Source organism: Taudactylus pleione, unplaced genomic scaffold (assembly GCF_031769625.1).
Source record: "Taudactylus pleione unplaced genomic scaffold, aTauple2 ptg000184l, whole genome shotgun sequence".
NCBI classification, from domain to species: Eukaryota; Metazoa; Chordata; class Amphibia; order Anura; family Myobatrachidae; genus Taudactylus; species Taudactylus pleione.
The window spans coordinates 1432190-1455039 of record NW_028284586.1 but is presented as its reverse complement, the minus strand read 5'-3'; positions in this window follow the sequence as shown (position 1 = coordinate 1455039).

The following is a 22850-nucleotide window of genomic DNA, read 5'->3' as shown; positions in this document are numbered from 1 at the left end:
GGCTTGTTTTATCAATGTATCCATTAGAATCAGTTTTCTTTCGATGGGTATTAGTATGTATCATTCCATCTTTCACATAAATACATAAATCTAAAAATTTAATTTCTTCAGTACTTATATTAAAAACATTTTAATATTAAAATCATTAAAATTTAGTTTAACACAAAAATTCTGCAATTATTCTCTTGTTCCAGTCCATATAAATAACACATCATCTATAAAATGATGCCATGAGGCTAGGTTCACTCCCAGTTGTTCTCCCTGCCATATATCAATATCTTCCCAGAATGCCATGAATAAATTTGCATAACTGGGAGCGAACCTATTCCCCATGGCTGTCCCTATTACCTGCATATAATTAATACTGTTGAAATTAAAATAATTATTAGTTAGAATAAATTGAATTCCTTCCGAGATAAATTCTTTTAGTTCTATTGAATACTCAAAGGCATCCAAAAAATAGGAAACAGCTTGTAAACCCTGCTCTATGTTAATAATGGTATAGAGTGTTGTCACATCCACACTCACAAGAATGGAGTTTTCTTTCCAATTAGTTTTTTCCAATATTTTAAGTATATCACCTGTGTCTTTCAAATAGGCTTTTGTTTTTTTCACAAGTGGCTGTAGATAATAATCTATTACAGCCAACAAATTTGAGGTGATACTATTTGTTCCACTTACAATTAGTGTTCCTGGTGGGTGGAGGGGGTCCTTATGGATTTTGGGCAATATATACATGGTGGGTATTGAAGAATGTTTAATATTCACATATTCAAATTCTGATTTACTTAAAATTCCTCTACTCATAGCTTTGATTGTTAATTCTGATAGTTATTATCTAGAGCCACTTGTGAAAAAAACAAAAGCCTATTTGAAAGACAAAGGTGATATACTTAAAAAATTGGAAAAAACTAAGTGGAAAGAAAACTCCATTCTTGTGAGTCCGGATGTGTCAACACTCTTTACCATTATCAACATAGAGCAGGGTTTACAAGCTGTTTCCTATTTTTTGGATGGCTCTAAGTATTCAATAGAACTAAAAGAATTTATCTCAGAAGGAATTCAATTTATTCTAACTAATAATTATTTTAATTTCAACAGTATTTATTATATGCAGGTAATAGGGACAGCCATGGGGACTAGGTTCGCTCCCAGTTATGCTAATTTATTCATGGCATTCTGGGAAGATATTGAGATATGGCAGGGAGAACAACTGGGAGTGAACCTAGCCTCATGGTATTGTTTTATAGATGATGTGTTATTTATATGGAACAAGAGGATAATTGCAGGATTTTTGTGTTAAACTAAATTTTAATGATTTTAATATTAAACTGGTTTTTAATATAAGTACTGAAGAAATTAAATTTTTAGATTTATGTATTTATGTGAAAGATGGAATGATACATACTAAGACCAATCGAAAGAAAACTGATTCTAATGGATACATTGATAAAACAAGCCAGCACCATAAAAACTGGCTAGATGGGATTCCACATAGCCAGTTTATGCGCGTTAAAAGCAATTGTACTGAAAAAGAGATGTGTGAAATTCAAATAGAGGAAATGAGTAACTGTTTAGGGAAAAAGGGTATGAAAAATCCCTAATACAAAGTGCGCATGAAAGAATTAATAAGATAGAAAGAAAAGATCTTTTAGTTGAGAAAATAGAAAAAGAAAAAGATAATAACCTACAATGGTCATTTATTAGTAAATTTTATTCCAGGCATAAGGAAATTGATTCAATATTCAAAAAGCATTGGAAAATACTACAGAATGACACAGTGATAGGGAAAGAAATACCTGAGAAACCACGTTTTATATACAAAAAAATCAACTTCTATAAAAGACAAATTGGTAAGGAGCGCAATAGAAACTGAGAAAAGAATAAGTAATAGGAGTACTGGCTTCCACCGCTGTGGAATGTGCCTAATGTGTAGAACAGTAAAATGGGTTAGTAAGTTTAAAGAGTTGAATGTGGGAGGAAATATCTACCCAATCAAGGACTTCATAACTTGTAATTCAAAAAATGTTATATATGTGTTACAATGTGATTGTGGACTCTTGTATATAGGAAAGACAATACGTAATCTAAAGGTCCGCTTATCTGAACACATATATAACATCAAAAAAGGTTTCGAGACACATACTGTGTCATTCCATTTTAAACAAAAACATGAAAGTAATCCGTGTAAATTGAAGGCTTTTTGGGGCATCCAAACAGTAAATCCCACGTGGAGATATAAAAAATATTGAATAAAAACTTGCACAGGCTGAAATGGGTTGGATTTACAAACTTAAAACTTTGGTGCCAAAGGGAATGAATACTGATTTCAAAATCAAATGGTTTTTATAAGTTTTAATATTTTGCTGTATGTTCTTTTTAATGGAATATAATGATAAGCTGCTATATAATGTATTGCTTTTAATTGGTGTTTTTTCTCTGCATTTTTTTATATGTATTTATGGACTTCTATAAATGGACAACATGTATGAATGTACTTGATGGATGCACTTTGGAATACAAGTCACTTGATGTATTGTGATCATACTATCCCTGATCCGGTGACTATTGATCTCTGGCCTTTGGAACGCAATACAGAAATTGTGGAAATCAAATAAAGTAACTTCCAGGTCTAGCGGACTTTGGAACACATGCTAAAGACCTTGGAATGCAAACAAAGTAACTTCTGGTTGAGCGATCGCCCACTTCCGATTAGACGGACGCAGCTTTGGACTCGGCTGCCGGAGAATTTCCTGTGGAATCAGGTCTGGTGGTGACCTCCAGAGTTGTCATTTGATGTTTATTTTGTTTCCTGGACATGGCCTATAGCGATTTCTTTTGAAGGGGGAATTCTTATGGATGTCGAGGACTGATGACATCATTCCCCATTAAATGAATGGGAAATTGTGGCGGGAAAAACGGGATACACCGATTGGTTATTTTTGATTGTTTGAGGTATAAATAGATGAACTAGGAAAGAGTGTCACCAGGCTTCTGATGAAGGACATTGTTCCGAAATGCATTAAGCTGGTGACACAAGGACTTAGAGGGAATCGTGCTATTATTACCTTGACTGTGGGTGAAGGAGGAGAACAGAATTCTGGAACTCTGGGCGGCCCCTTTACCTATACCATCCAGGAGGGTAACTGATCATGTGATATTCCCATTACACCTATATGGTGTTATATGCCTGTATTTTATATTTTAAATGTGAGTGTGATGTGCAAATAAATTTATGTTCTTCTACACAATATTGCACTATTTTTCTTCTTTCTTTTTTTTTCTCCCATTTTGAAAAAGAGATAGTTGGGAAGAATCTATGATTGGATAACCATTGAAAGAAGATCTCCAGAATCATCAAGAACAGAAATAGGCTCATTTACCATAGAGTAAGAGCCTCTGATTGTACTTTTATGTTTTGTTATGACTAGCGCCATTGTGAATCACCATTTTGTACATTTTGATTGGTTCTCATCCTACCTATCTAACAGCTCTTTCACTGTTAATTTTTCTGATTCTACCTCCACCTCTATCAGTTGGAGTACCACAAGGTTCAATATTAGGTGCTCTGCTTTTCTCAATATAGACCACCTCTCTTGGAAAACTAATCAGTTCTTTTGGTTTTCAGTATCATCTATACGCCGACGATACTCAAATTTACCTATCCTCCCCAGATTTGTCACCATCTGTGCTGGTCCGTGTCATTGAATGTCTCTCTGCCATTTCATCTTGGATGTCATCTCGCCACCTCAAACTTAATATATCCAAAACAGAATTAATTATATTTCCACCGGCCAATAGTAGTTACCAACCCGATATCTCTATTACTGTTGACAACTCGACATTCAACCCCACCCCACAAGCTCAGTGGCTAGGTGTCATCCTTGACTCTGAACTGTCTTTTGTTTCCCACATTCAATCTGTCTCTAAATCCTGTTACATACATCTAAAAAACATAGCCAAAATGTGACCATATCTTATGCAAGACACTGCAAAAACTCTAATGCCCGCACTCATAATTTCCCCCATTGACTATTGCAATAGTCTCCTTATTGGTCTTCTCAAAAACAGGCCATCCCCTCTACAATCCATTTTGAATGCAGCTGCTAGGTTGATCTTTCTCACCAAACATTCAGTGTCTGCTGATCCACTCTGTCAGTCCCTCCATTGGCTGCCGGTCTTCTACTGTATTCAATTTAAAATACTTACACTCACACATAAAGCTATTAACCAAACCACACCAACATACATCTCTTCACTTATCTCAAAATATCTTCCAACCTGACATCTCCGCTCTGCACGATATCTGCGTCTCTCATCACCGCACATTACATTTTCCCATGCATGGTTACAGGACTTTTTTCAGGCTGCACCCACCCTGTGGAATGCCCTCCCATGCACAATAAGCCTTTCCACTAGTTTCCAAACATTGAACAGTTCTCTGACAACTTACCTCTTCAGACAAGCTTATCAGATTCCAGAACCGCCCACCTAACCTTTTATAGCTCCCTATCTAACTCTCTTCTTATAGTAAACACCTATCACATCTTCTCTTTCTTCAATTTAACATCATTCTAGCCCTAGGCCAACTTTCCAGTGTGATTGGATTATACAGCCCAACAAGAACATCTGCAATCGGGCTGGACCAATTTGCAATATGTAGCACCTATCCTTGTGTATCAACACCTATTTCCCTATAGATTGTTAGCTTGTGAGCAGGGCCCTCTTACCCTTATGTATGTCTTTTATGTATTTAAGTCTTTTACAACTGTGAGGTTCTGGTTTTGTTGTGGGCCCAGGGTGGAAATAGGAGCAGACACTGAAGCAGATTTAAAAATAAATGTGGAGTTTTTAATGAGTGGCTTAACAGACATGAATGTGGTAAAACAGAAAGTCCGGGTATAGCACTGAAGTGCACTTGGGAACTGTAGGGAGGCAATGGGAAAAAGTCCAGGTATTGACAACAAAAGGCAGTCCAGTATTCCAGGTCTTGTGAGGCTGAAATGATTTGTGGCTGAAGAAATAATATCCAGAGGAAGGTGCAAGTGTAGGCAAGGTGCAGGGTAACAGCTGAAACAGATACTCAGGCAATGGGGAAGTCAAAAGGAGGAGGCAGTGGGAGAAGGCAGTGGAAGTCCAGCAGGGTAAGGAGCAGGGTAGGTGAAGCAGGCTTAGGCAGAGATCCAACAGGCACTCCCTTTTATACCCAGCGCCCAGCCATGAGTAGTAAGAGAGTGAGCATGTGACACGCCAGGATTGGGAAATTAGGTCACATGGCCATAAGCAAGATGGTGGCACCCATGCCAGAGCAGAACGAAAACACTGCCAGGCCTACCCAGCACAGAGTGACAATATGCCCACACAGGACCGCACACAGCCAATGCTCCCCACCAGGCACCAGCACCACCACCAGATGCCCCCCACCACAACATCCACACAGGTAACACCTGCCAAACACCATGCAAAGAAACCCTGGTCCTGACAGTACCCCCCCTTTATGGGTGGCCTCAGGACACTCACCAGGCTTTTCAGGATGAGCAGTATGGAACTTCCTGATGAGTGCGGGAGCATGGATGTCCCAGGCATCGGTCCAGCAATGTTCTTCCAGGCTGTAACCCCTCCAATCCAGGAGGTATTGCAAATGACCCCTACGGATACGGGAATCCAGGACCTGGGAGACCTCAAATTCCACGCCTCTTTCGGTCTGGACACAAGGAGGAACAGGGAGAATCTTACGGATCTTGTTCAGGATCAGAGGTTTGAGTAGGGAAATATGAAAATAATTTGGGACTTTCAAATATGAAGGCAGCTGAAGGTGATATGCCACAGGATTGATTATTTCAATAATAGAGAAGGGTCCAATGAAACGTGGAGCAAACGTCGAGAAAATTTCATTGAGGGTACTCTGAGCCGTAGGTTTCCAGGTAAACAACACACCTGATCTCCAACTTGCATACAGGGCACCTTTCTCCATTTCTTGTCTGCCTGAAGTTTGTAACGAGAGGACGCCATCTCTAAATCAGCACATACCTGAGCCCAATTTGACACAAACCTCCGAACAGTATCATCCATGGCTGGAACATCAAAGACAGGTAGGCTTTGGAACTCAGGGACTCGGGGATGGAGACCATATACAATCTGGAATGGGGTTTGGTTTGTGGAAGAATGATACGAGGCATTGTGTGCAAATTCAGCCCAGGGCAACAATTCTGACCAATTGTCTTGAGAGGATGACATGAAGATCCTTAGGAAGGTCTCAAGATCTTGATTAACCCTTTCTGTAGATCCTTTACTTTGCGGGTGGTAAGCTGTGGAGAAATTAAATTTAACTTGTAGGACAGAACACAGGGCTCTCCAGAACCTTGCCATGAATTGAGCTCCATAATCAGAGACTATTTCCGTAGGAAGACTGTGGAGACTAAATATATGTTGGATGAACAGATGAGCTAAATCCGAAGCAGTAGCAAGTTTCTTTAGGGGGACATAATGGACCATTTTTGAAAATCGGTCTACCACGACCCGGATGGTAGTATATCCCTGGGAACTTGGCAAATCAGTCACAAAGTCCATGAAGAGATGCGTCCATGGACACAATGGGATAGGCAGGGGTAACAACTCACTAGCTGGGGCTTGATGTGAGGATTTGTGCTGGGCACATGAGGTACATGATGAGATGAACTCCAGCTTTCATCGATGGCCACCAATAGGCTCTCTTCAAAAGCTCCAGAGTCTTCCAAGTACCAGAATGGCCTGCAAAGTGTGAGGAGTGTGCCCAGGTGAGAAGCTGCTTCCTTAACTCTGGGGCCACAAAGGTTTTCCCAGTAGGTGGTTGCAATTATATGGTGGCAAACACCCTTGACTCCAGCATAGGAGTGCTGCGTAGAATTTCAGAATTATTATTACAGGAGTGGAACCTTGATAAAGCATCTGCTTTTTGATTAAGAGCTGCAGAACGGAAGGTCAGAGTGAACTGGAAGCGAGCGAAGAATATTGCCCACTGGGCCAGACGAGGACTTACACTCTGGATATTCTTGAGGAAGAGGTTTCTATGGTTGGTGAAGACAGTAAAGGGAAACTTAGCCCCTTCTAGCAGGTATCTCCATTCCTTCAGTGCCAATTTTACTGCCAAGAGCTCTTGTTCTCCTATGGCGTAGTTCTTCTCTGCAGGAGATTTCTTGGAAAAGAATCCACAGGGGTGGACTCAATTGTCTTCGTAGTGCTGGGATAGGATGGCTCCCACTGCCTCTGATGATGCGTCAACCTCCAACAAGATGGGTCTATCCAGGTCTGGTTGTCTTAAAACAGGAGCTGTAATAAATGCCTGCTTTAAAATCTGGAAGGCTGTTTCTGCTTCAGGTGACCATAGAGCAGGATTTGCACCTTTACGTGTCAGGGCCGTGATGGGAGCCAACAAGGAGGAAAATCCTTTGATAAAACGTCTGTAGTAGTTGGCAAATCCGAGCATCTCTGAATGGCTTTCAAGGTCTGAGGTCGGGACCAATCCAGGATTGCCTGAACCTTCTTGGGGTCCATTTCTAAACTGGAGCCCGAGATGACATAGCCAAGGAATGGCACACTGGGTACACTAAAAACACATTTCTCCAGTTTGCAATAAAGATGATTTTTCCTTAGTCGGGCTAACACTTACTTCACGTGTTCATAATGTTCCTCTGGAGAAGACGAGAAAATCAATATATCGTCCAAATAGACAACTACTGAAACATATAGTAGATATCGAAAAATTAAATTTACAAAGCCTTGAAAGACAGCAGGGGCATTACATAATCCGAAGGGTATCACAAGGTATTCAAAATGACCATCCCTGGTATTAAAAGCAGTTTTCCATTCATCGCCTGCACGGATACGAATGAGATTATAGGCCCCTCGCAAATCTAATTTTGAAAATCTGACGGATCCTTTGACTCTGTTGAACAACTCTGTGATTAAAGGGAGTGGATACTGATTCTTGAATGTTATATCATTAAGACCCCGATAGTCTATACATGGTCTCAGGCCACCATCCTTCTTAGCAACAATAAAGAACCCTGCTCCGGCAGGAGAGGTGGAAGGATGGATTAACCCCTTCTCCAAATTCTCCTGGATATATTCAGACATAGCTTTGGTCTCTGGCAAGGACAGAGGATAGGTGCAACAACAAGGAGGCATCTTGTCCGGCAATAATTTGATTGGGCAATCCCATTCTCTGTGAGGAGGTAAGATATTGCCTGTTGTTCAGAAAAAACGTCGGTAAACATTTGATATTCTTTGGGAATTGCTGATGGTTTTAATGAAACTGTTTTCCCTACAGGTCGTATCTTAGGAAGACAGGATTTCTGACAGTCAGTTCCCCCTGAAATGATTTGCATTGAGCACCAATCTATCCTGGGATTGTGCTGGCATAACCAGGGTAGCCCTAAAATGATGTCTTGGGAGGCTTCAGGAATCACTAGGAATCTCAGAGACTCGGAATGCAGTGCTCCTATACGGACCAATACCAGCTGAGTTTCCTTGGTGACGATTCCATTAGTCAGAGGCCGTCCATCTACAGCAGTCAAGGAAATTGAGTGGTCGAGGAGAGTACAAGGAATCTGTAGTTTGTCAACTAAATTGGAAGTCATGAAATTTCCGGCTGTTCCAGAATCTAATAATGCAGCAACAAAGGCAGGTTTCAACTTGAAATCTGAGGCTAGATTTAATACGAAATATTTACAGGTTGGGGAACGGACTCCTTACTCCTAACTTGATGTCCCCAGGGTCAGTAAGGAACATGCATTTCCTGATTTATGGGAACAGGAGGCCACCAGGTGACCCGCATCTCCACAGTATAGGCAGAGGGTTTTTAATATTCTTCTCTGGCATTCCTCTTTGGAGAGATGGGTATGATTCACCTGCATAGGCTCTTCATCTGAAGAAGGAGGGGATGGACGGGTAGTAGAGGTAGGGGTAAATGACCTTTGCCCATCAGTTCTGTGCTTTTCAGCTTGACGTTCTCTAAAGCATAGATCAATCTTGTTACAGAGAGAAATCATATCGTCCAGATTAGTGGGTAGTTCACGGGTGACTAGATCATCTTTCAGTCGATCAGAAAGCCCATGCCAAAAGGCTGAGGAGAGGGCTTCCATATTCCACTTGAGCTCTGATGCTAAAATCTAAAACTGTACGGCATACTGGCTGACAGGACGGGTTCCTTGTTTCAGTGTCATGATACTGGATGAAGCCGATATGTTACACCCAGGCTCATCGAAAATCCTCCTGAATGATGACACAAAGTTGGTATAGTTGTCCAGCAAAGACTCTGAATGCTCCCAGAGTGGGGAAGCCCAATCCAAGGCTGAGCCAGACAACAGTGACATGATGTAGGCCACTTTTGTTCTTGCAGTGGGAAAATTATCATGCTGTAGGGTAAAATGTATATCACACCGATTCAGGAACCCCCGACAAAGCTTGGGGTTGCCATTAAATTTACTTGGCATAGGAAGATGTAACCGAGGGGATGTCCTGTACCCCATATTTTCAGACACAGAAACGTGTGTAACTAATGTTACATTAGGAGAGGGCAGAGGGTTTTGCATGTTATCCTGTCATTTAGTCATTTCTTGCAGGAACTGGGCCATTTGGTGCTGCATAGCTTCCAGGTTTCCAAACGGCCTGCAATGCACTGGAATAAATCTGCTCCAGATTCCTGTCCAGTGGCCGAGTCCATTGCGCCAGTGCAAACTGTGAGGTTCTGGTTTTGTTGTGGGTCCGGTGTGGAAATAGGAGCAGACACTGAAGCAGATTTAAAAATAAATGTGGAGTTTTTAATGAGTGGCTTAACAGACATGAATGTGGTAAAACAGAAAGTCCGGGTATAGCACTAAAGTGCACTTGGGATCTGTAGTGAGACAATGGGAAAAAGTCCAGGTAATGATAACAGAAGGCAGTCCAGTATTCCAGGTCTTGTGAGGCTGAAATGAATTGTGGCTGAAGAAATAATATCCAGAGACAGGTGCAAGTGGGGGCAAGGTGCAGGGTAACAGCTGACACAGATACTCAGGCAATGGGGAAGGCAAAAGGAGGAGACAGTGGGATAAGGCAGTGGAAGTCCAGCAAGGTAAGGAGCAGGGTAGGTGAAGCAGGCTTAGGCAGAGATCCAACAGGCAGGCGGACAAGCTCAGGAACTCTCTCTCAGCTTGCACTGAGAAACACGTTGCACTGGCAATGCAAGGGAGCTCTGAACTCCCTTTTATACCCATCGCCCAGCTGTGAGTGGTCAGAGAGTGAGCATGTGACATGCCAGGATTGGTGAACTAGGTCACATGGCCGAAAGCAAAATGGCGGTGCCCATGCCGGAGCGGAACGGAAACACCGCCAGGCCTACACAGCACAGAGTGACAATATGCCCACACAGGACCGTGCACAGCCAATGCTCCCCACCAGGACCACCACCAGATGCCCCCCGCCACATCTGCTCAAGTAACACCCGCCGACCACCTTGCCGAGAACGCTGGTTATGACAACCACCCAGTATAATGTTAATGTTGATTCAAATTGTAAAGCGCGATGGAATTTGCTGCGCTATCTAAGAAACTGTTAATAAATAATTAAATAAATAAATATTAAACATGATCCAGTACTGCTATGCTGATATACTGACATGTTCCTGTGCAACTATGAGCCGATGTGAATCTGTACTGCTGTAACATATGATGTTTGGAGGTCTGCCTAATAACCAGAATTGCAAGTCTGGTGTATGAATCTGTAATCTGCCTATGCTGGTAATAGAGTGTTGGACTTTTATCTGGTATATGAGATTACTTGTCACATTTGGCGCCTGAACAGGGACCGGATTTGCTGGACACTACTACGCAGCAAAGGACCCAAGAGAGAGCAGAGTCTGGCAGTTTGGTGAGTGTGCACTCTGGGCCTGATTCAGACCCGATCGCTCTGACAGAGCGCTCGCTCTGAATCAGGGCCGAGCTTTTTTTTTTTGGAGCGGCCTCTTGGCTGCTCACATAGCTGTGGGTGACCATAGCGACCATCGGGCTTGCGATGAGACCCTTGTGGTAGGGTCTCGTGGCCACAAGCCCCAGAGAGCTTTCGGCTCTAACAGCCAGAAGCTCTCCCACTGACATCACTTGTGATGTCAGTGGGGCCACCCCCAAATGGTAGGCATTCTCATGGGAACGCCTCTGTTTGGGCAGCCACCCCCCCGGCCCGCCCACCAAATGGGGCAAGCTGTCACTCAACATTGACAGCTTGCCCCCTTTGGTGCGAGACCCGGAGCGATGGATTGCCCATTGCTAGCCGGGTCTCACGCATTTGCACGACGGAGCTAGCTCAGTCGTGCGCATGCGCTGTGGGCCACCATCAACCCGGTTACGAGCGCTCAGCACTTGCGACCGGGTCTGCATCAGGCCCTCTATACAGCAGTTACTAATTCCTGTGTATAGGGCTTTGAGCCCAGGGAATGGTTTGTAGTGTTAAGGATAATCAGCAGGGATAGTGTGTTGGGAATCTGGCTTGCCCTAGCAGGATAGTCAGACCTTATGTATTTGTGAACAAGCAGCAGATTGATATGGAAGAAGTTTTTAAGGTGTTTGCTGAATTGGCTGCAGGCGAACAAAAACTGGCTACCGAGCAGCAAACAGAAAACCAGTTACAGGAGGAAACAGAGACTGAGGGCCTGATTCAGAGCCGGATGCTCTGACAAGAGCGCTCGCTCTGAATCAGGGCCGTCCTACCTAATATTGGAGCTTATGCGAGCGGCCAAAAAGATGGTCGCGATGGTCAAGACCATCGCGACCATCGGGCTTGCGACGAGACCCTTGTGGTAGGGTCTCGTCTGCCACAAGCCCTGGAGTGCTTTTGGCTCTATCAGAGCCAAAAGCACTCCCACTGACATCACTGGTGATGTCAGTGGGGCCGGCCCCAGACGGTAGGCGTTCCCATGGGAATGCCTCCATCTGGGCAGCCACGCCCCGGCACACCCACCAAAGGGGGCGTGCTGTCACTCACCATCAATAGCACGCCCCCTTTGGTGTGAGACCCATGACGGCTTGGCCGTCGCTATTCGGGTCTCACGCATGCGCAGAACGGAGCTCCCTCCGTCGTGTGCATGCGCACTTGGGCAACATCGACCTGCTTGCGAGCGCTCAGCACTCACGAGCGGGTCTGAATCAGGCCCTGAGTCCCAGTGGTCCCCTGTTGGTGAGCAAGTGTCTTTAAAGGACTTTGGCAGAGACCAATAGAATGATAAAAATCTGGTTAATGCCTTTGAAAATGTGGTAGAAATGAATGGCAAAGTGGTTGCTGCTGTGCTGCCTAAATGTGTACCATACTTTATTTTGAAAAATTATTGGTGTACAGTGTAATCTCTTTGCAGGATAAAAGGGTAGATCAGTTATTAGTTCTCCAGAAACACAAGCAGTTGGTATTAAGGGCAGCAGACACTGATCTGTGGGGTGGCCCTTAGGGGAGGAGAAAACTCTCCCGTGCATACAACTAAGATTCTTTTGGCCTGGTATTCATGCTACAGTAAAGATATTTTGTCAGGCATGCCCAGTATGTCAGATGACTGCACCCCGGACAGGGTTTAGGGTGCCACTGGTTCCCCTCCCTATAATTTCAGTGCCTTTTGAGAGAATTGGCATGGGTCTGATAGGGCCAGTGAAAAAATCTGCTTGAGGGCATCAATACATACTAGTAGTGGTGGATTATAGCACCTGATACCCTGAGGCCATACAAAATACGAAATCTAGTACTATTGTCCGGGAATTGTTAACACTGTAGACCTGTTTGGGAATACCAAAGGAGGTCTTAACAGACCAAGGTACCCCTTTTGTCTCTAAACGAATGAAATACTTGTGCCGGCTGTTAAAGTTGCATAGGATTACTACCTCAGTCTACCACCCGCAAACAGCCAGACTGGTCAAATGCTTTAACCAGACCCTTAAACAAATGATAAAATGGGTTGTGTCTGAGGACAGATGAGATTGGGACTTACTCCTACCCTATTTAATGTTTGCAGTGCAAGTGGTACCCCAATCCTGGTATTTAGTCCTTTCGAACTTTTCTATTGAAGGTAAACTAGAGGGATTTTAGATCTGTTAAAAGAGGGGTGGGAACAGCAGTCATGTCAGGAACCTAACATCTTTCAGTTTGTGGCACAAATGTATGGCCGTTTAAGGCAAATTGTACCACTTCTGAAAAAACACATGAGTACAGCACAACAGCAGCAAAAACATCATTATGACGTGACCGTGGTTAACCAGTCTTTTAAACCAGAAGACAGGGTACTGGCAGAGCTGTAACTAGACTTTTTGGTGCCCTGTGCCAGAAAGAGCATTGGTGCCCCCTTCATTTTTCAAAGGGACATAATGCACCCAAAAAAGGGCCATGGCTTCATGGGGAAGGGCCAGGGAAGAGATAGGAGAAGCCAGGAGATGCTGGGGATGAAATAAGAGGAAGCTACAAGTGAGAATGATAATAAACAGAAATTTGACAGTCCAAAACAGCGCCCCCTGACCTGTGGTGTCCTGTGCCATTGCACTGGCCGCACTACCCTAGCTACAGCCCTGGGTACTGGTTCTGGTGCCCACCAGTGAAAGCAAAATGTATTCTCAGTGGCGAGGCCCTTATGAAGTTATAGAGGCAATGGGACCTGTTTATTATAGGGTTTGAGGAAAAGACACTGAAAAATATTCTGCCACTGTAATGTAAATTGTATATCTCTATAATAAACCTATGAAGGACTACATAAATGACAACAATCAAAGTATGTAAAATATTTCCAAAACGATCACAGGACCTCAGTCTTATCAGACCTGTTTATTGGTAAGTTTGTGGTGCTCCCTAGAGTCTGTTTAGAACATATAAACCAATTATATACAAGAGAAAAAAAGGGACTCTATGTGGGGGCACACAATAGGTATAGAGAATTGGCTTATTCAGACAATTCTCTATACCAATTGCGTGCCCCCACAAAGAGTCACATTTTTCTCTTGTATATAATTGGTTTATAAATTATAGAGTTTGACAAGAGGATAGAAGGGAGTAGGTTCAAATCTACCATGTAAACCTGTTTCAACCCTGAAAAGAGAGTGCTGGTCAGCCCTGTTTGGTTGCCATGAAAACCCCGGATTGTCAGGTACCCATTGAATATACCCTTAATCTTAGCCAGAAACAGCAGGTGGTGAATTTAGTAGCACAACACCAAGATGTGTCCTCTGCCATTCCAGAGAAAATCCAAAGTATCCAGCATGATATATTTACTCCTCCCTGTGTGGTAATAAAATAAAACAGAGGCCATACCGTATACCTGGGGAAAAGCGGGCAGCAGTCAAACAGGAAGTAGAGGAGATGCTGCGCTTCATAGAGGAATCGAATAGTGAATGAAATATTCCCATTGTTTTAGTGCCTAAGCCTTCAGGTGCTTTAAGATTCTGCAATGATTTTCACAAATTAAATAAAGCTTTGCAGTTTGATTCCTATCCTATGCCCCGGGTGGATGAGCTGGTGGAGAATCTAGCAAACAGCCAGTATCTCACCACCCTAGATTTGACTCAAGGGTGTTGGCAGATTCCTTTAACTGAAGTTGCTAAAGTAAAACAGCCTTCTTTACCCTAGATGGTTTGTTCCAGTACAAAATGCTGCCTGTTTGTTTGCATGGAGTACCAACAACTTTCCATAGGGCTATGAACAGGTTGCTGTGACCTCACAAGGAATATCTAGACCAGTGGTTCTCAAACTCGGTCCTCAGGGCCCCACACAGGTCACATTTTCCAGATCACCCAGCAGGTGCACAGGTGTATTCATTACTCACTGACACATTTTAAAAGATCCACAGGTGGAGCTAATTATTTCACTTGTGATTCTGAGGAGACCTGGAAAACAAGTACTGTTTGGGGTCCTGAGGACCGAGTTTGAGAACCTGTGATCTTTAGCCCTGACTAGGAGTCACACCTTCCAAGAGTAGAAGCAGTGTTACGATCTTTACAGGCACATGGGTTTACTGCTGATCCTGAGAAGTGTGCCATTGGAATGGTGGAGGCAAAATATTTAGGATAGGTTGAAGACAGGAGGCAGGTATAACCTCAGCCCAGTAAGGTGGAGGTGGTCCTCACATGGCCTAAACCCTGTGCTTGAAGTGGGGTGGTATACGGCGGTATGACATACTGCCACTTCCCGCCACCACTTCATCTTTGCCACATTAGAGAATGTACCAGTGCTGAGATCACATATGGGATCCCAGCACTGGAACAGTATCAGCATTGCATGGAGGTGTGTCATGCTGGGGACACATCTCATTCACATCGGCACTCCAGTGGTGCTATTCTGGAGAAGTGAGCTATACTGCAGTAGGGCAGGCTAGAGATGTCTAGGACTCGTGTGCAGGCTGGTCCTATCCTGACTGAAAAGAAGCAATGTGACACTGTCAGGATACATAGGCTGGGGTAGTTGAGGCATCTAGGCTGGGGCATATGTGCTATGCAATGCCAACATGGCAATTGGACATTGCATTTCGTACATATCTGCTCACTGGTGTCAGTCCATGTGCTGCACAGAGTCACTAAGCAGGGTGCATTTTTTTCAATATATATTATTATTTTAATACTACTATTATTATGAATTATCCCTAAAATATACATGCAAGATGCATGTCTTCTTAGATACATAAATAATGAAGTGATCTAAAAATAATGCTTACATTACATTACCAGGCAGTGGTGTAGGGGGAATCAGGGAGAGGAGAAGGGGCTAAGAGGGAAGCAGGCAGTGAGAAGTGTTGGGGTGAGAGTGAGTTAGAGAGAGGGTCAGGGGTGACATAGGTAAACAGGCAGTGGTGCAGGTGTGATACCCCCAAACCAGCAGTGTTTTCTCCAGCATGGCCAGGAGTTAGGACCCTGCTGATCCCCTGGAGATGGTTCTGCCAAACCTTAAGGAGGGAAACTAGAGAGAGGCTGTTGGGGGTGGAGCGAGAGAAGCCCAGTGAGTCCTACTACACAAGACTGGGAGAGGAACAGCATACTGTGAGCAGAGGCTGAGTTTCAGGGCACACATGGTGCCTGAGGAGAGCTGCAGTAGTGATAGGAGCTGCACTGCCTGTGAGGATCCCCAGAGACAGACTGGCCCATGCTGAGAGCTGACAGAGGAAAGAGCATCCTGCAGTCTGACAATTGTAACTGTCAGCACCAGAGAGCCGGCTATTGCTGCAGAGGGACACAGTGAGTAATCAATTCAAGGACTGACACTGAGTGACCACATGGAGAAGAGAGCTCAAGAGCTGATTGTTCCTGCAACAAGGACAATCCCAGTGCACACTATTCCAGTGTGTCAGTGTACCTGCTGCATCAGTGAGCGCTATCCAGGTACAGCAGCAAGCTATATTGTACCCATTGCAGTGAGGGAGACATAATCATACTGCTAACACCAGTGTACCACAGTATTTGTTCTGAGTGACCACATTTACATGGACAGCACCCCTGCATCTCAGTATACAGCGATTGCCTGCATCTCCTTTGTATTTATGTGCACCCAAAATGGGGGTGTTACACAGGGGTTAAGAGTGAGAGAGAAACGGTTAGAGAGAGGGGTAGGGGGTGAGAGAGTGAAGCAGGCAGTGAGAGGTGTTGGGGGCGAGAGTAAAGGTCCCCATACATCAGCAATCGATTGTGGCAATTCTGCAATTTGCAATTGATTGTGTATAAAAATCTGCAATGTATGGTCTTCACAGATCACAGATTGCAACCAAAAAGTGATTGGAATTGTTAAACCAGATTGTCCAACATGTTGGATTTCACAGAACGTTTGGGGCTGTAAATTGCTAGTGTATGGACATGATCAGCAGATTTGCAGACTGTTACTAGTAAAATGTTGGGCCTTTCAAGATTGGCAGATCTGTGTTTGCTGCAATCGATCTGCAAAACACTGAAAAAGATCTGTAATGTATGGGCGCAGATTGCTAGATTGGGAAATCCTAAAATCGGGCAACATATCTTCAAATTGTTCAATTGTGGTTTTCAGATTGCTGATGTATGGGGCCCTTAAGTTTAGAGAGAGGGGCAGGGGTGACAGAGGTAAACAGGCAGTTTATATTGCAGACAAATGCCTCAGGTACGGGAATGAGAGCAGTCCTTTTCCAAGTGGTAGAAGGGGAAGAGAACCCAACCTCTACCTTAGCCAGAAATTGCTGCCCAGGGAGCGCAAGTACTCAATTGCATTTACGGAAAAATTCTGTATTCAATGCCTAAAGTATACCTTTTAAAGTTTAGCAGAACACTTGTACACCATGTCTGCTAAATAGGGGAAGACAGTATTGCACTGTTTATATAAAATTTTTCCTTCACTTTTTTATATTTAACATCTGGAGTAATTTAGTGAAGCCCCCCGGTTGATATTCCACTCTAAGAAGATACCATATACATACTTCATGTGAGAACACACTTATGGGTTAATGTCAGTAAGAAAAAGAAACCTTTCAATGCCTGAAATATATCTTTTAAAGGTTAACATAGCACTTGCACACTATGGGCCTGATTTCGATATGTATGTAAAGTAAACCTGATGGTTTATGTACATATCTGATGGTAGGGTGTCAGTGCATGCGCAGGACACGTTCTACACATGTGCAGAATGGATCTTCTGATCACAATTGCAGAACCCTCTAAACTGCAGCCTAATTGACAAGCTATGGCCATTTGGGGGCGGGGAGGTGGTGGCATTGGGCTGCGTTCCTGGAAATGGGGACATGTTGCCCCTGTTTCCTGGGAGTGGCCAGGGTCTGTATCATGGGATGCAGATTTCCTGACCTTGCAAGTAGCCAGGAGCCGACCAGGCTGAGTAAGCTTTGCAATGGTAATCCAAGGCAGCATCTATGTATGCTGCACTCAGATATATAATATATATCTATTTTGTTTTTGTTGTCATAAATCATACTCTTCTCCCATAATCTCATAAATTTGTTAACATATGCAGGGGCAAATTTTGTATCCATCGCAGTATCATTTAATTAAATGAAATGCTGCTCTCCGAACTTTAATTAAATTAAATTAATTAAATATAGATAAAATAATTTATTTATTCTCAATTTGTCATGCTTATCTAATCTGTCTAATGGTTCAAATCCAATATCTTGAAGAATAGAAGAATATAATGCCAGAACATCAATTGACTCACGCTACACATTGTTATGCTTAATCCTTTTGCTGCTAAAGGGCTTTCTCACCCTTGTGCTGAGGTAATTATTTTACATTTGCAATTGGCACATTCCAACATCAATATCAATGATTTTTTATGCAGTTGCCACAAAAAATAGACTCTTTTTTTCAGACTTTGTTTTTACAGGATATACAATTAGTCTTTTTAATATTATTATTATTATTATTTATTATTATTATTATTATTATTTATATTTTTCACTAAATCTAACATGTAAAAAAAAATTAACTGAAATGGCTAAAAAAAAGTTTTTTTTTTAGTGAAATTTCAAGGGAAACACATGTAAACATGATATTCTCCCTTAGTAATAAACACCACAAACAAATACTTTGTGATTCTTGCTTCACTAGTAATCCAAGTTTCCGAAATAGTTAAAAGTAGGATTCTATGTGTAGGTTTAGAAAAAAAATCAAAGTTTTTCAAATTAAATGCTTCTTATGTGAAGGGAGAATATGGTAGCCCAACAAAGCCTACCATTTCAAACAATAGACAACCTACCACATTAAATAAGGGACCACTTTTTGATTAGACACAAGATGAGGGAGATATGTGCCTTTATGGTTTTGCCATCTATGAAAAAAAATTGTGTTCTGTTTCTGTTATTGACCAAACAATAATTACTAAAGTGCACAATGTTTGACTGAAGAGACTCTTCTCTTTCAAGACAAGGTGTCCCCATGAGCATGTGGGCCAGTTTGAGGGCAATAAGGCCCAAAGTATCTCTCCCACATCTAGGGAAACTAGTTTTTCCCGTGGCATTGGACAATATTGTCTGGTGATCACAGGTGATCACTAGACAATAGCAGCTAAGGGGCCACATCATTTGAAAGAGGTGACTCCCCCTTTCATAATGCCCTTCCACGAATATACAGAAAATTCTGTTTTCAATGCCTAATGTATACCTTTTAAAGGTTAGCATAACACTTGTATACCATGTGTGCTAAATATAGTAGGTGAAGACAGGATAGCACTGTTTATATTAAATTTTTCCTTCTCTTTATTATGTAACATCTGTAGTAATTTAGTGAAGCCCCCCCGGTTGATATTCCACTCTAAGAAGATACCATATACATACTTCATGTGAAAACACACCTATGGGTTAATGTCAGTGAGAAAAGGAGATAAATCTTTTAAGGTCTGAAATATATCTTTTGAAGGTTAGCATAACACTTGCACACTGTGGGCTTGATTTAGATATGTATGTAAACCTGATGGTTTATATACATATCTGATGGTGGGGCATCAGTGCATGCACAGGACATGTACTACAAATGTGCAGAATGGGTCCAATGATCAAGATTGCAGAGCCCTCTAAACTGCAGCCTGATTGAGTAGCTATGGCCATTTGGGGGCAGGGAGGTGGTGGCATTGGGCTGCATTTCTGAAAATAAGGACATGTCACCCCCTTTTCCATGGAGTGGCCAGGGTCTGTATCATGGGATGCAGATTTCCTGACCTTGCAAGTAGCCAGGAGCTGACCAGGCTGAGTAAGCTTTGCAATGGTAATCCAAGGCAGCATCTATGGATGCTGCACTCAGATCGCAGATGTGTGCAGGAGCTGTCTATTTCCTACAGACACCTCCTGCTGCATTTGCATTTTATTTGGATGGCATTGCGCAGCCCCTTCCCTGTGACTGTACAATACTGTCCATCTTTGAATCAGACCCTGCGTATGCTAAAATGGAGGGACAGGAGAACACTATTTGTTTGGCTTTTCTTCTATTTTTATGTGACTTTTAGAGTCATTTTACCGAATCCATTGGACCTGACATTCAATTCTGATAAGACACCATATTTAAAGACTTCTGCAAGTTAAGCATAATGTATTGTGGCATTCCATTTGTATTGCCTTAAGGTTCTTGGTGCACCACTGCCCTACAGCAGAGAATTTTTAATATACAGTATATGCAGCAAAAACTGTATGTCAATTCTGCCTTCAGGCTCATGTTATGTATAATGTTGTGCAATGTGGTTTGATTCATTTACAGTAACGGGGCCTATCCATTAGCAGATGTTTTTCTGAAAGATAAAATACAAAAGATATCTATTGAAAATTTCTGTGGCTGTGCTGAAAGATATCTGTCATGTACATGACAGATTTTGGCAAAAGATGAAAGATATTGCATGACATCATTTTGGGAGTGGATTTGTTTAGTGATTGTTTGAATAGTCATTAAAGGATTTCATTTTTTTTAAGGGATGGATAGTGCTCTATGCAGCCCTCTAAATTCCTGATTACCTATTTAAAACTCAGCATTTATTCTTTGTTGCTAGTTAGGTTGGGTGTATACCTTTCTGAGCGTCATTTCAAACATAAATTGCGGCTTTTATTTTTGGCGTGCCATTAATTAAACAGCGTACTGTGCTCTCTTGTAATCATGGATCACTACCATTACCATGTCAGGACAGCATATTTGGCCGCTGTGCTGTTCTCTGATCATGAGAGGTCTGTGAGAAGAAGAAGTGTACATTCCTGATGGACGAGGGAATGGCTGTTGCAGAGGAATTCCCTCTCGCACATGCCACTTCTTCAGGAAATACCCTCCCAGATCAGACCTAAATGCCAGGTCTGATCTGGGAGGTCGAACAGTGTTCCGTCCGGCTCAGACCCGGTGCCGATCCAGCATATTCCTGAGTCAGCACCGTTTACACCAGAGCCAGGTCTCTACAGACCCGGCTCTTCCGTCATGAAAGTGAACGCTTGGAGATGACGTCATCTCCAAGTGCTACTTAAGCCAGCCAATTGTCCAGCTTGCGGCGCTATGCAGGTCTTCTAGACCCACATTGTGCCGTTTACACTACATGGTGGCATGTGAACAACCCCTGGCCAACCCTGCAGTTTACCCGGGATGGATCATCGGGTCCATTGACCTGGCTGGATCCATTACACCACCACAAATCTCGGGTTGATGCGCATCAACCCTGGATTTCTGACACGGTGTAAAAGGGTTATAAGTACTTACCTTGTTGCTAATAATGTCAATCGTAGTTCTGCCGTTGTAGTTAACATAGGTGTCCAAGTAAAGACACCTATGTTAATTCAATGAGGCCCTTCTCCAGTTGTGATCCAGATAGATAAATCTTGTAGAATTGCCTATAAATTGCATAGAAAAAACAACTTGATTAGCACAACACAATTTACCAATACTAAACATGTTAAGAAACAAAATTTACCAATATTTAATAAATAAATAAAAACGCAACAACTGTTTTAATTTTTTTACTTCTAATGAAGTATAAAGTATGGATGGTATTCATCCCTTGTTACCAGGCCAATGAGTGCTGGACTACTCAAACAGAAAAAGAATCACCTTCCTTTCCTCCCACTCCCTCCTTGACTCATTTCAATCTGGCTTCCGTAATCTCCACTCCACTGAAACTACCCTCACGAAAGTCAATGACCTCCTTGCTGCCAAATCCAAAGGCCACTACTCTCTGCTCATTCTCCTTGACCTCTCTGCTGCATTTGACACTGTAGACCACCGTCTCCTCCTGCAAATCCTTCACTCTCTTGGTTTACGTGGCACTGCCCTCTCCTGGCTTTCCTCCTACCTCCTTGATCATTCCTTCTCTGTGTCCTCTCATAACTCCTCTTCCCCCCCCACTTCCACTAACAGTAGGAGTTCACCAAGGTTCTGTTCTTGGACCTCTCCTTTTCTCCCTATACACATCCTCTTTAGGTGAACTCATTAACTCCTTTCATCTCCAATATCATCTCTATGCTAATGATACTCAAATTTACCTTTCCACCCCTGAGCTCTCCCCCTCGCTCCTTACCTCTCTGCTGTCTCTTCATGGATGTCCCAGCGCTTTCTTAAACTTAAAATGTCTACGATTGAGCTGATCATCTTCCCACCCTCTTCCACTACCTCACTTCCCACAATATCATTATCTATTGATGGCAAAACTATCTCCTCTAGCCCCAAAGTGCGCTGCCTTGGAGTTATCCTAGACTCCTCCCTCTCATTTAAACCACACATTCTGCACCTCTCGCAGTCCTGCCATCTCCACCTAAAAAATATCTCCAGGATTAGACCCTTCCTCACCCAGGATACCACTAAAACCCTCATCCACTCACTGATCATCTCCAGATTGGACTACTGCAACCTTCTCCTAGCTGGCCTCCCAGTCTCTCACCTCTCTCCACTACAATCAGTTCTCAATGCTGCTGCTCAGCTCATCTTTCTCTCCAGATGTTCTACATCTGCTTCCCCTCTCCTTGAAGCCCTACACTGGCTCCCCTTCCCCTTCAGATGCCAATTCAAGGTTCTTACACCCATCTACAAAGCCCTCACCAAATCCTCTCCCACATACATTTCTGACCTTCTCTCCCCTCACGCTCTCACCCGTCCACTTCGCTCATCTAAAGCATGCCACCTCTCTTGCCAACTGATTACTTCCTCCCACTCCCGCATCCAAGAATTTGCCCGTGCTGCTCCCTACCTTTTGAATGCTCTTCTTCTCCCTATCAGACTCTCCACCTCTCTACTAATCTTCAAACGGGCTCTCAAGACCCACTACTTCATAAAGGCCTTCCAGCTCTCATCCTAACCCACTTCATACTCTTTCCTCCCTATCTTCCCCTTCTGTGTCATGCCTGTCTGTCTGCCCTCCCCTTTAGTATGTTAGCTCTAAGGATTCTGCCTTTGAAC